Here is a 10081-nt window from a genome sequence, read left to right as displayed (position 1 = left end):
AATCTGATCACTTCAATCTTTACATTTCTCATCTTGTCTTATGCTGTCGAGTCGTTTCCCACCCATAGTGACCCCATGGACACATCTCTCCCAGAACGCCCCGCTCTCCATCTGCAATCGTTCTGGTAGCGTATCCGTAGAATTTTCTTGGTAAAAATGCAGAAGTGGTTTACCATTGCAACCTTCAGCGCTGTAAACCTCTGTTTCCACCCTCAAGTCTCTCCCATGCTGCTGCTGCCCAGCATGGGTGAGTTTTGACCTGTAGCAGATTGTCTTCCACTCGCTAGCCACTGCCCAAGCTAGGAATGGAATGGGTAGGCCTCTTCCTGACTCTCCCTCCCGTAATAGAGACTGGTAGAGTACTGAAAACTCTCCAGGTGCGACCCTGAGAGGATCTTTACATTTCACCTCCCGCCGTATTTATTGAATTGATTTTTATCTTCCCATAAAGGCTTTCCTTGTTTTGCTGAAATAGTTATTTACATTACGGAGCCTTCGGGTTTCGGATGGCAGTCTTTGGAACATTCACATGGACTCTTCTAATGTCTTGGTAGTCGTAATAGTAATAATTCAGTGTGTACTGTGTGCAGAGCACTGCACTAAGCGCTGGGAAGGAATACACGGGTGGGAATTAGACATGATTCCTGTCCCTCAATGGATACCCTCCCATGGATTTTTACAGTTTTTTATGCACAGTAGATACTTCATAAATGCTATCGATTGTTGGATGGACTGATTTCTGGGAGAATGCCTGATATATTACTTTTATCCAATAGCCTTTTCCTCAGGGAATAATAATGGTGCTCATTAAGAGATTAATATGTGTCAGGCTCTGTAAAAAGTGGTGGAATAGATACAGGTTCATCAGGTCAGACCTAGGCCATGTCCCACATGGGGCTCACAGCCTAAGTAGGAGAGGGAACAGTGAGGAAACTGAGGTATAGAATAGCTAAGTGACTTGCCCAAGGTCACACAGAAGGCAAGTAGCAGGGCTGGGATTAGAACCCATGTCCTCTGACTTCCAGTTCTGTGCTCTTTAAGCTAGGCCAGGTTGCCCTGGGATATCTTTCTTTCTCATTGTTAGGAGGGAATATGTCTGCCAACTCTATTATATTGCAGTAAACCAATCAATCAGTGATAATTATTGAGCACTTACTGTGTGCAGGGCACTGTACTAAGCACTTGGGACAGTACAACACAACGATATAACAAACACATTCCCTGCCCACAAAATGCTTAGTACAGTGCCCTCCACACAATAAGTTCTAAATAAATACAATTGATTCTAGGCAAGTTGAGCCTGATTTGCTGGAGTATTCTCATTAATCTGTTATTCTCTGTATTGCCAATTTATAAACCTCTAAGATCAGTAACACAGGGTGAAAAATATCTTAAAAGTGTTTTGTTTTTAACGCATCTTGGGAATTGTGCTGGAAAAATCAGGTATTCCAAGGGAAGCATTGATATCATCAGGTCATAGCACAAGTCTTTGTTGAGCATCCTTTCGCCTGAGCCTATCACAAACCTCTGCAACTTTAATCCTAAAATGCTGCCAGAATTAGGGCCCAGGACACATTTGCCCTGTGTCCTGGCACCGAGCTACAAGTGTGGACATTACAATTATTTTAATTTAGCCTTTGCAATGAGGCAGATAAAATATTTTACAGCGTTGTAATCTGGCCTCCTGGCCTCTGAGGGCTGATTTAAAAAGCACGTTAAGGATCTCTGTTTTCACTTTGCAGCCCATTAGCTTCTGCTGTGCTGTGGCCTGGACTTGATTGGAAAGTGACAAGAGGGAAATAAAGGGAGGTGCCCAGAGCGAACATGAGTAAAGATTTTCGTTCTCAACAATCTCACTCCAGTAAGATCAACCTATTGAAGACATTCACTAGTTAAGCCTCTTCTGAGTGCCTCGCCAAAACACACCCACAGTCTTCCCTCGAGTAGCTTCACGGTCAAAGTTGTGTGCGGTACCTGCCTCGCTAGATAGATCTTGCATTCTTCCTCCTAAACATCTTTGCTTCATGAAAGATGAAAGCAAACCATACCTCTTTCACTACTTTCATCACTGGAGCAGGGGTGTGGCTAGGGAAGCAGCGTGGCTCAGTGGAAAGAGCACGGGCTTTGGAGTCAGAGGTCATGGGTTCGAATCCCAGCTCCACCACATGTCTGCTGTGTGACCTTGGGCAAGTCACTTCACTTCTCTGGGCCTCAGTTCCCTCATCTGTAAAATGGGGGTGAAGACTGTAAGCCCCATGTGGGACAATTTGATTACCTTGTATCTACCCCAGCGCTTAGAATAGTGCTTGGCACATAATAAGCGCTTAACAAATACCAGCATTATTATTATGTTCTCACTGCAATGGTGATTTACAGAATGCTCTCCAATCATTTTTATTATCTACACTTCCAGTAATGCCCAGGGCCCCACAGATTTGTCAACCTCATTGAACCGACAGAAAAATTAGAACCTCCATTCACTAACACAGTCATGGGTATTCACAAGATTGGTGACAAGGAAAGGTGAAGGATAACATTCTGGTCTCTAAATGGTTTCATACAACAACAGAGATAGCAGTATCTCAACAACAACAACAATGGCAGTATTCATTAATTGTTTACTATATGCTAAATGATGAGATAGGTAGCAAAAATCATATCGGATGCAGGCCCTGTTCTACATAGGCTTCTCAGTATATGCCTGTTTACTTGGACTGATGTCTGTCTTCCCACCACATTCATAATAATAATGATGGTATTTGTTAAGCGCTTACTATGTGCCAAACAAGGTAATCAGATTGTCCCACATGGGGCTCACAGTCTTAATCCCCATTTTACAGATGAGGTAACTGAGGAGCAAAGAAATTAAGTGACTCGCCCAAAGTCACACAGCTGATAAGTGGTGGAGTGGGATTAGAACCCACAACCTCTGACTCCCAAGCCTGTGCTCTTTCCACTAAGCCACGCTACTTCTCCACTAGACTGTGAGCCCATTGTGGGCAAGGATTGTCTCTCTTTATTGCTGCATTGTACTTTCCAAGCGCTTAGTACAGTGCTCTGCACACAGTAAATGCTCAAAAGATGATTGAATGAAAGAAAGAGGGAGGGCAAGTTAAATGTTATCCCCATTTTATAGATGAGGAGCTGAGGGACAGAGACAGTGACTTGTCTAAGTTCACACAGCAGACCTGACATTGGAACCCAGGTCTCATGATAATAACAGTGATAATAATTGTGGTATTTAAGTGCTTACTATAAGGCAGTGCACTAAGCACTGGGGCAGATACAGGATAAACGGGTTGGACACAGTCCCTGCCCCACATAAGGCTCACAATCTTAGTCCCCTTTTTAAAGATGAGGAAGCTGGGGAACAGAGAAGGGAAGTGACTTGCCCACAGTCACAAATTAGATAAGCGGTAGAGCCAGGATTAGAACCCAGGTCCTTCTGAATTCCAGCCCAGGCTCTATCCACTAGGCCATACTGCTGCTATTTTCATCAAAATTTTCATTATTGTGCATCACCACAATATCATGATCAGCATTTATTGACCTTCTAAATAGGAGGGAGAGCAGGTATTGTATCTCCATTTTATAGATGAGGAAATTGAGGCCCAGAGAGGTTACTACTTCCCCAAAGTCACTCAGCAGGCAAGTGGCAGAGCAGGGATCATTATCCAGTGATCTTTCCACTGGATCCCACTGCTTTTCTGCATTGCTTGTCAGCTGACTGCCACTTGTCAGCTATGGGACTTTGGGCAAGTCACTTAACTTCTCTGTGCCTCAGTTACCTCATCTGGAAAATGGGGATTAAGACTGTGAGCCCCACGTGGGACAACCTGATTACCTTAGAGAAGCAGCGTGGCTCATTGGACAGAGCCTGGGCTTTGGAGTCAGAGGTCATGGGTTCAAATCTCGGCTCCGCCAATTGTCAGCTGTGTGACTTTGGGCAAGTCACTTAACTTCTCTGTGCCTCAGTTCCCTCATCTGTAAAATGGGGATTAAGACTGTGAGGCCCACATGGGGCAACCTGATCACCTTGTTTCCCCCCCAGCACTTAGAACAGTGCTTTGCACATAGTAAGTGCTTAACAAGTACCACAATTATTATTATTATTATGATTGTATCCCCCCAGTGCTTAGAACAGTGCTTTGCACATAGTAAGCGCTTAACAAATGCCCTCATTGTTATTATTATTGCTTAATCTGTCAGCTACAGTGATCTCTCAACAATTCACAGCTATACTATCAATCAATCAATGGTATTTATTTAGTGCTTACTATGAGCAGAGCATTGTACTAAGTGTTTGGGAGAATAAAACACAAAAGAACCAGTAGACGTGATTCCTGCCCACCAAGAACTAACTTCCTGGACAATGAAGTCATTAACAAGAGGCTCTCTAGCAACTTGATACTGAATGGTTCTATTAAAATAAGGAAATCAAATCACAATTTTCAACATATATAATGAATGGGCATTGTTTTGCAGTGCTGCGTTTCCGGCAGCTACTTGCTACGAAATATGTACTGCACCAGAAACATCGGGCAACCCAGTGACTTGGATAGGAGCGAGGCTTTCAGAAAACTGTTATGACATGCAAATCAAATTTAGGAACATATTCGAGTGGTGGGATACCGAGGCGGAAAGTATCCAGGGCTATGCAGGCCATCATAAAAATCACAAACTGCTGCATATTGTTTAAGACAATCACCATTGTCCCCTGTAATCTATAATAATAATAATAATAATAGTATTTGTTAAGCACTTACTTTGTGCCCAAGCACTGTTCTAAGCACTGGGGGGGATACAAGGTAATCAGGTTGTCCCACATGGGGCTCACAGTCTTAATTCTCATTTTACAGATGAGGTAACTGAGGCCCAGAGAAGTGAAGTGACTTGCCCAAAGTCACACAGCTGACAAGTGGCGGACCAGGAATTAGAACCCATGACCTCTGACTCCAAAGCCCATGTTCTTTCCACTGAGCCACACTGCTTCTCATCTATCACCTATCTCATCTATCACATCGCCCCTAGAATCTACATCTAGGGATGCTCTACCATGATTCCTTTTTGTTAAGGACCCACTTCCATTTTTTGCAGAACATTAAATTACACATATGGTGGTTCCTGCTCCTTTTAAGTCTTTCATCTCCTTAAAAAAATGCACAGCAAGAAATGTCTTCCACATATATGTAATACACCCCAAGATAGAGTCAGTAGTAAGTTATTTAATTCCACCCTTCCTCCCCCTGACTATGCACTGGCCCAATCAGCAAAGCCATCTCATTCTGGAAAAGCATTCCAGAGCCCTAACTCTCATGTTGCTTTCTGGATGTATCAATTAGTGGATTGTGCTGCCAACTCCTCTTATTTGAGTCCTCACTCTGTGCTTCTGTGTAAAGAGCATTTGAGACTCTTCTGGGCTGTCCCTTACTATGACATTGTTTTTGTGCAGTGAGCGGGTTTTATACTGTGGACCTTGTTCTAAGCCCTTTCCGATTCACCCAGTCTTTCCCAACACACGCTCCGTGGCTTTACCGCCCATCCACAAACAATAGCCCTGAAATAACAATGACTGGAAAATTAAATTTGTTGGTTTGGAAATTGAGACCCATCGGGGTTTTAAAACTTCTGTTTTTTCCCATGCCAAGATGCTGGAGGAAGGGTAGCACAAAATGTGGCATTTGGCATGTGTCTTATTAGCCAAAGCCCCATCCTTGGGAAAACTTAATTTTTAATTAACTTAATTTTCTGAGAGGGGGCTAGGGAAGCTGCATGCTTGTCCCTTTGCTTACCTTCTTGTGAACTTTCCCCACTGCATTGCATACACATCTGTGTGCTATATTATTTCCTCTCTCTGTAGTTTATTTCAGTTTCTGTCTTCCCCTGTTAGAGTGTAAGCCCCTTGTGGCCAAGGATCCCACCTTCTTCATTGTACTTTCCCAAGTGCTTAGTACAGTGTTGTGCATCCAGTAAGCATTCAGTAAATGTCATTGTTTCCTCTTTCCCTGGAGAAATAGAAACTCTTCTACCTCCATGACTAAGGACACCTGTTAAAGATCCTTCATTTCTCCCTCTCAGCTGGAGTGAAGCTGAACTCTTCGGCACACGATCAGCTCTTTATTATGAGTATTGAAGGGGAGAGATTGGTTTTGTTGTATAAAAATCTCATCTCCTCCAAGAGGCCTTTGACAATTCAACCCCTTTTTGCTCTACTTCCTCTCCCTTCTGTGTCATGTATGCATTTGGATCTATACCCTTTGAGCATTTTTAATGGCGTTTATTTATTTTATTATTTTTTATGGCATTTATTACGCGCTTACTATGTGCACAGCACTGTTCTAAGTGCTGGGGAGGTTACAGGGTGATCAGTTTGTCCCATGGGGGGGCTCACAGTCTTAATCCCCATTTTACAGATGAGGTAACTGAGGCACAGAGAAGTTAAGTGATTTGCTGACAGTTGGCGGAGCTGGGATTTGAACCCATGACCTCTGACTCCAAAGCCCGGGCTCTTTCCACTGAGCCACGCTGCTTCTCCATATTCTTATCTTATCGATATGCTTATCTCGATAAGCACTTGATATTCACCCCAACCCCACAACACTTACATACATATCCACTATTTATTTCAATATCTGTCACCCCCCTCTAAATTGTAAGCTCTCTGTGGGCAGGGAACATGTCGGAGAAGCAGCGTGGCTCATTGGAAAGAGCCCGGGCTTTGGAGTCAGAGGTCATGGGTTCAAATCCTGGCTCCACCACTTGTCAGCTATGTGACTTTGGGCAGGTCACTTCACTTCTCCGGGCCTCAGTTACCTCATCTGTAAAATGGGGATGAAGACTGTAAGCCCCCCGTGGGACAACCTGATCACCTTGTAACCTCCCTAACACTTAGAACTGTGCCTTGTACATAGTAAGTGCTTAATAAATGCTATCATTATTATTATTATCATGTCTGTCAACTCTGTTTCATTGTACTCTCCTGAGCATTTGATGCAGTTCTCTGAATGCAGTAAGTGCTCAATAGATTGATTGACTCGTGTCAGTTTGCTGCCTAGAAGTCCAGGGACTCTCTATTCTAACTCAGGTACGGGAGTTCTGTCTACAGAGAATCAAATCTCTTCGAAAAGAGATTAATATTTCTGATTAATTTCTAGTCTCCCATACTCACCCTGCCCTCGTCCCCACTCCCACCATCTCTCCCGTTGAATCTAATAAATGAACAAAGGAATAACATTGTCATTTTAGGGAAAGAGAAAATATTGTCAACATGAACAAGAACTAGTACAATTGGCAAGCATCTTTTTCCAAGAAGGAAGAGTTTGAAAATCCTGGACAATACCATCCCAATCCCTTTAAACCATTTTACCTTTCCCTCTCCATTTTAAATGACAACAGCGAGGCCTGGTATCTTCCTCCCTCACATGCCCACCTTTCACCTGTTGATTTCTGTGAAACTGTAAGCAAAAGAGAGAAAGGCTATGGGTGAGAAGTCTGGTATTGGTGACATTTTCCACCATTAATTGTGCATCCCTCAAGTCTCCTCCTTAGTACCCCCCTCAGGCAAGAGTGCCCATGTGAGGCTTGTCAGACTCTGTATCTGTCAGCTCAGGCAAATGAAAAACCTCCCAATATGTTCCAGACAGCAGAACTTTAACAGAGTGGGAGGATCAGTAAACAGCACCTTGATTGGCACTTCAAATATCTCTGATCTGTTCTGCGGATGTTTCATTAATTCCTCTGGTTAAGCTCAGGCAATTCAGGATGGAGTGTATTAACTGGTCCTATACCGGATTTGGGAAATTCCTCTTCATTTCCCCCATGTTTTCCCCAGGACTTTAATGGGTTTACATGGTGTGTGCCAGCACTGTAGTTCTGTTCACGACTGTCTCTTTAAGATCCTTCTAGTACTATATTTAGGTTTCTACCTCTTAACCTCTAAATCTCCTCTTTCAGTAATAATGGTGATGCTCGTTATTTCCTTCAGGTGACACTGAACGGCAGGTTTGCTCACTCCCCCCCCACATATATGTATGATTATTATGATGTGCGTTTGAAGCATATTAAATGCAGGTAACATGTTTATATGACATGCAACTTCGGCTACCTCCAATTCTAGGTTGCCCGGAAATTATCTGGCTCGCCGTTCTTAGCTGTAATTGCATTTTCAGTGTTTCAGGTCATTTCATTTGTATCCAGTATTTGGGTATGTTCCAAAGTTCCCAGAAATTACTTGCTGCCTGCATCCAAATCCTTTCATATGTCTTGGCTGATTATTGTTCTGTGCTATAAATAGGCAGGAAAAATTAGTGGGTCAAGAAGTTTTTGGAGAACTTCATGGGAATAGAGAGAAACCTTAGGAATGCTTATAGGGAAATCACTGACAATGAAAATGATTTCCAAGAGGATAACAATCCCGACAACCCTTTGGTGTCACTGTCACACCTGATGATAACAATAATAATGACGTTATTTGTTAAATGCTATGTGCCAAGCACTGTTCTAAGCACTGGGGTAGATACAAGGAAATCAGGTTGTCCCATGTGGGGTTCACAGTCTTAATCCCCATTTTACAGATGAGATAACTGAGGCACAGAGAAGTTAAGTGACTTGCCCAAAAATCACGCAGCTGATAAGTGATGGAGCCGGGATTAGAACCCAGGACCTCTGACTCCCAAATCCTTGCTCTTTTCACTAAGCCACGCTGCTTCTCTAACTGCATTTAGAGACTGCTGCATTCTGCCATTCTTACTGAATGTCTACTATGTACACATCTCTGCACTAAATACTTAGAGAGTACCACAAAAGTGAAATACTTGGTTGCTATGACTGAAGAATTTATAATCATCCAGTTCTAGAAGAGTACATACAGCTCAACATAGCTTAACAAACTTCCATTAAGCAGTTTTACTTGGGAAATCTGACTCCGTGACACCTTTCATTTTAAATCTAACGTAGTCTATGTGACTCTTCCCACTTCCTCACTCTATTCACCAGCCCTGCAACTTAATCAAATATTCGTATTTTACCGAGGGCCTTCTGTTTGCAGAAAACTGTATTCAAGGAGTCGGGAGATGACAATAAAGTAGATACTGTCAGTGCAGAATAGGCGTTAGATTTTGTACCCTATAATCACTTTAATACTCCAGCACCGCAGCAGCAAGGTACGTATCCTTACGCATTACAATTTCTCATAACAGTAATTTATTTTAATGTCCGTCCCCCCCTGCAGACTGTAAGCTTCTCGTTGGCAGGGATCATTCCTAGCACTTAGTACAGTGCTTTGCACATAGTAGGCACTCTAAAAAATAAAAGGTTTGATCCCAACCCTCAAAGACTTTGCAGACCTACAGGGAGGACTGATGGTAAATTAGTAGATAGGAGGAAGGTAAAATGGACAAGTAAATGTGCTTGTGCTTAGATAATAAGCGTTTAGTACAGTGCTCTGCACACAGTAAGCACTCAATAAATACAATTGAATGAATAATAGGGTATGTGGGGTATTTTACTGAGTTACAAATGTTAGTGCAAAGATGCAGTTGGTGTGAAAGTGTTGATGAGGTGATTGGAGGATATGTAGATTTACATACATGCACTCAGTTGATCAGTCAGTGGTTTTATTAAGCACCTACTACAGTGCTTTGCATACAGTAAGTGATTGGGCAAGTATAATACAGCATATTTTTTTATGGTATTTAAGTAGTTGGTGCCAGGCACTATACTAGGCACTGAGGTAGAAACAAGCTAATCAAGGAGGACTTTGGGCTCAAAGTCTTAGTTCCCATTTTACTGATGAGGTAACCGAGGCCCGGAAAAGTGAAGTGACTAGCCCAGGGTCACACAGCAGACAAGTGGTGGAGCAAGGATTAGAGCCCAGGTCCTTCTGACTCCCAAGCCCGGGCATTATCCACTAGGCTATACTGCTTCCCTTACTAGACATGTTTTCTACCCACAAGGAGCTCACAGCCGTATGGATAATTTCAGCTATATGGTTCTCCTACATGTTCAAAGAAGACACAACTGAGCGTGAAAGTCCCTTATGATAATAATAATAATAATAGTAACAATAATAATATTGGTATTT

General features: G+C 42.7%; 1 non-coding gene across 1 annotated transcript; it reads right to left on the bottom strand.

Moving 5' to 3' along the window:
* Nucleotides 1–257: 257 nt before the first annotated feature.
* LOC119933950 lies at nt 258–395 on the bottom strand. Its single transcript, XR_005452817.1, has one exon. It is a non-coding gene; the product is annotated as a small nucleolar RNA SNORA7 (small nucleolar RNA).
* Nucleotides 396–10081: the final 9686 nt, after the last annotated feature.

The sequence above is a fragment of the Tachyglossus aculeatus genome, chromosome 10, assembly GCF_015852505.1.
Source record: "Tachyglossus aculeatus isolate mTacAcu1 chromosome 10, mTacAcu1.pri, whole genome shotgun sequence".
Lineage (NCBI taxonomy): Eukaryota > Metazoa > Chordata > Mammalia > Monotremata > Tachyglossidae > Tachyglossus > Tachyglossus aculeatus.
The sequence above is the reverse complement of the archived record's forward strand: the minus strand, read 5'-3'. Positions and strand labels throughout refer to the sequence as shown.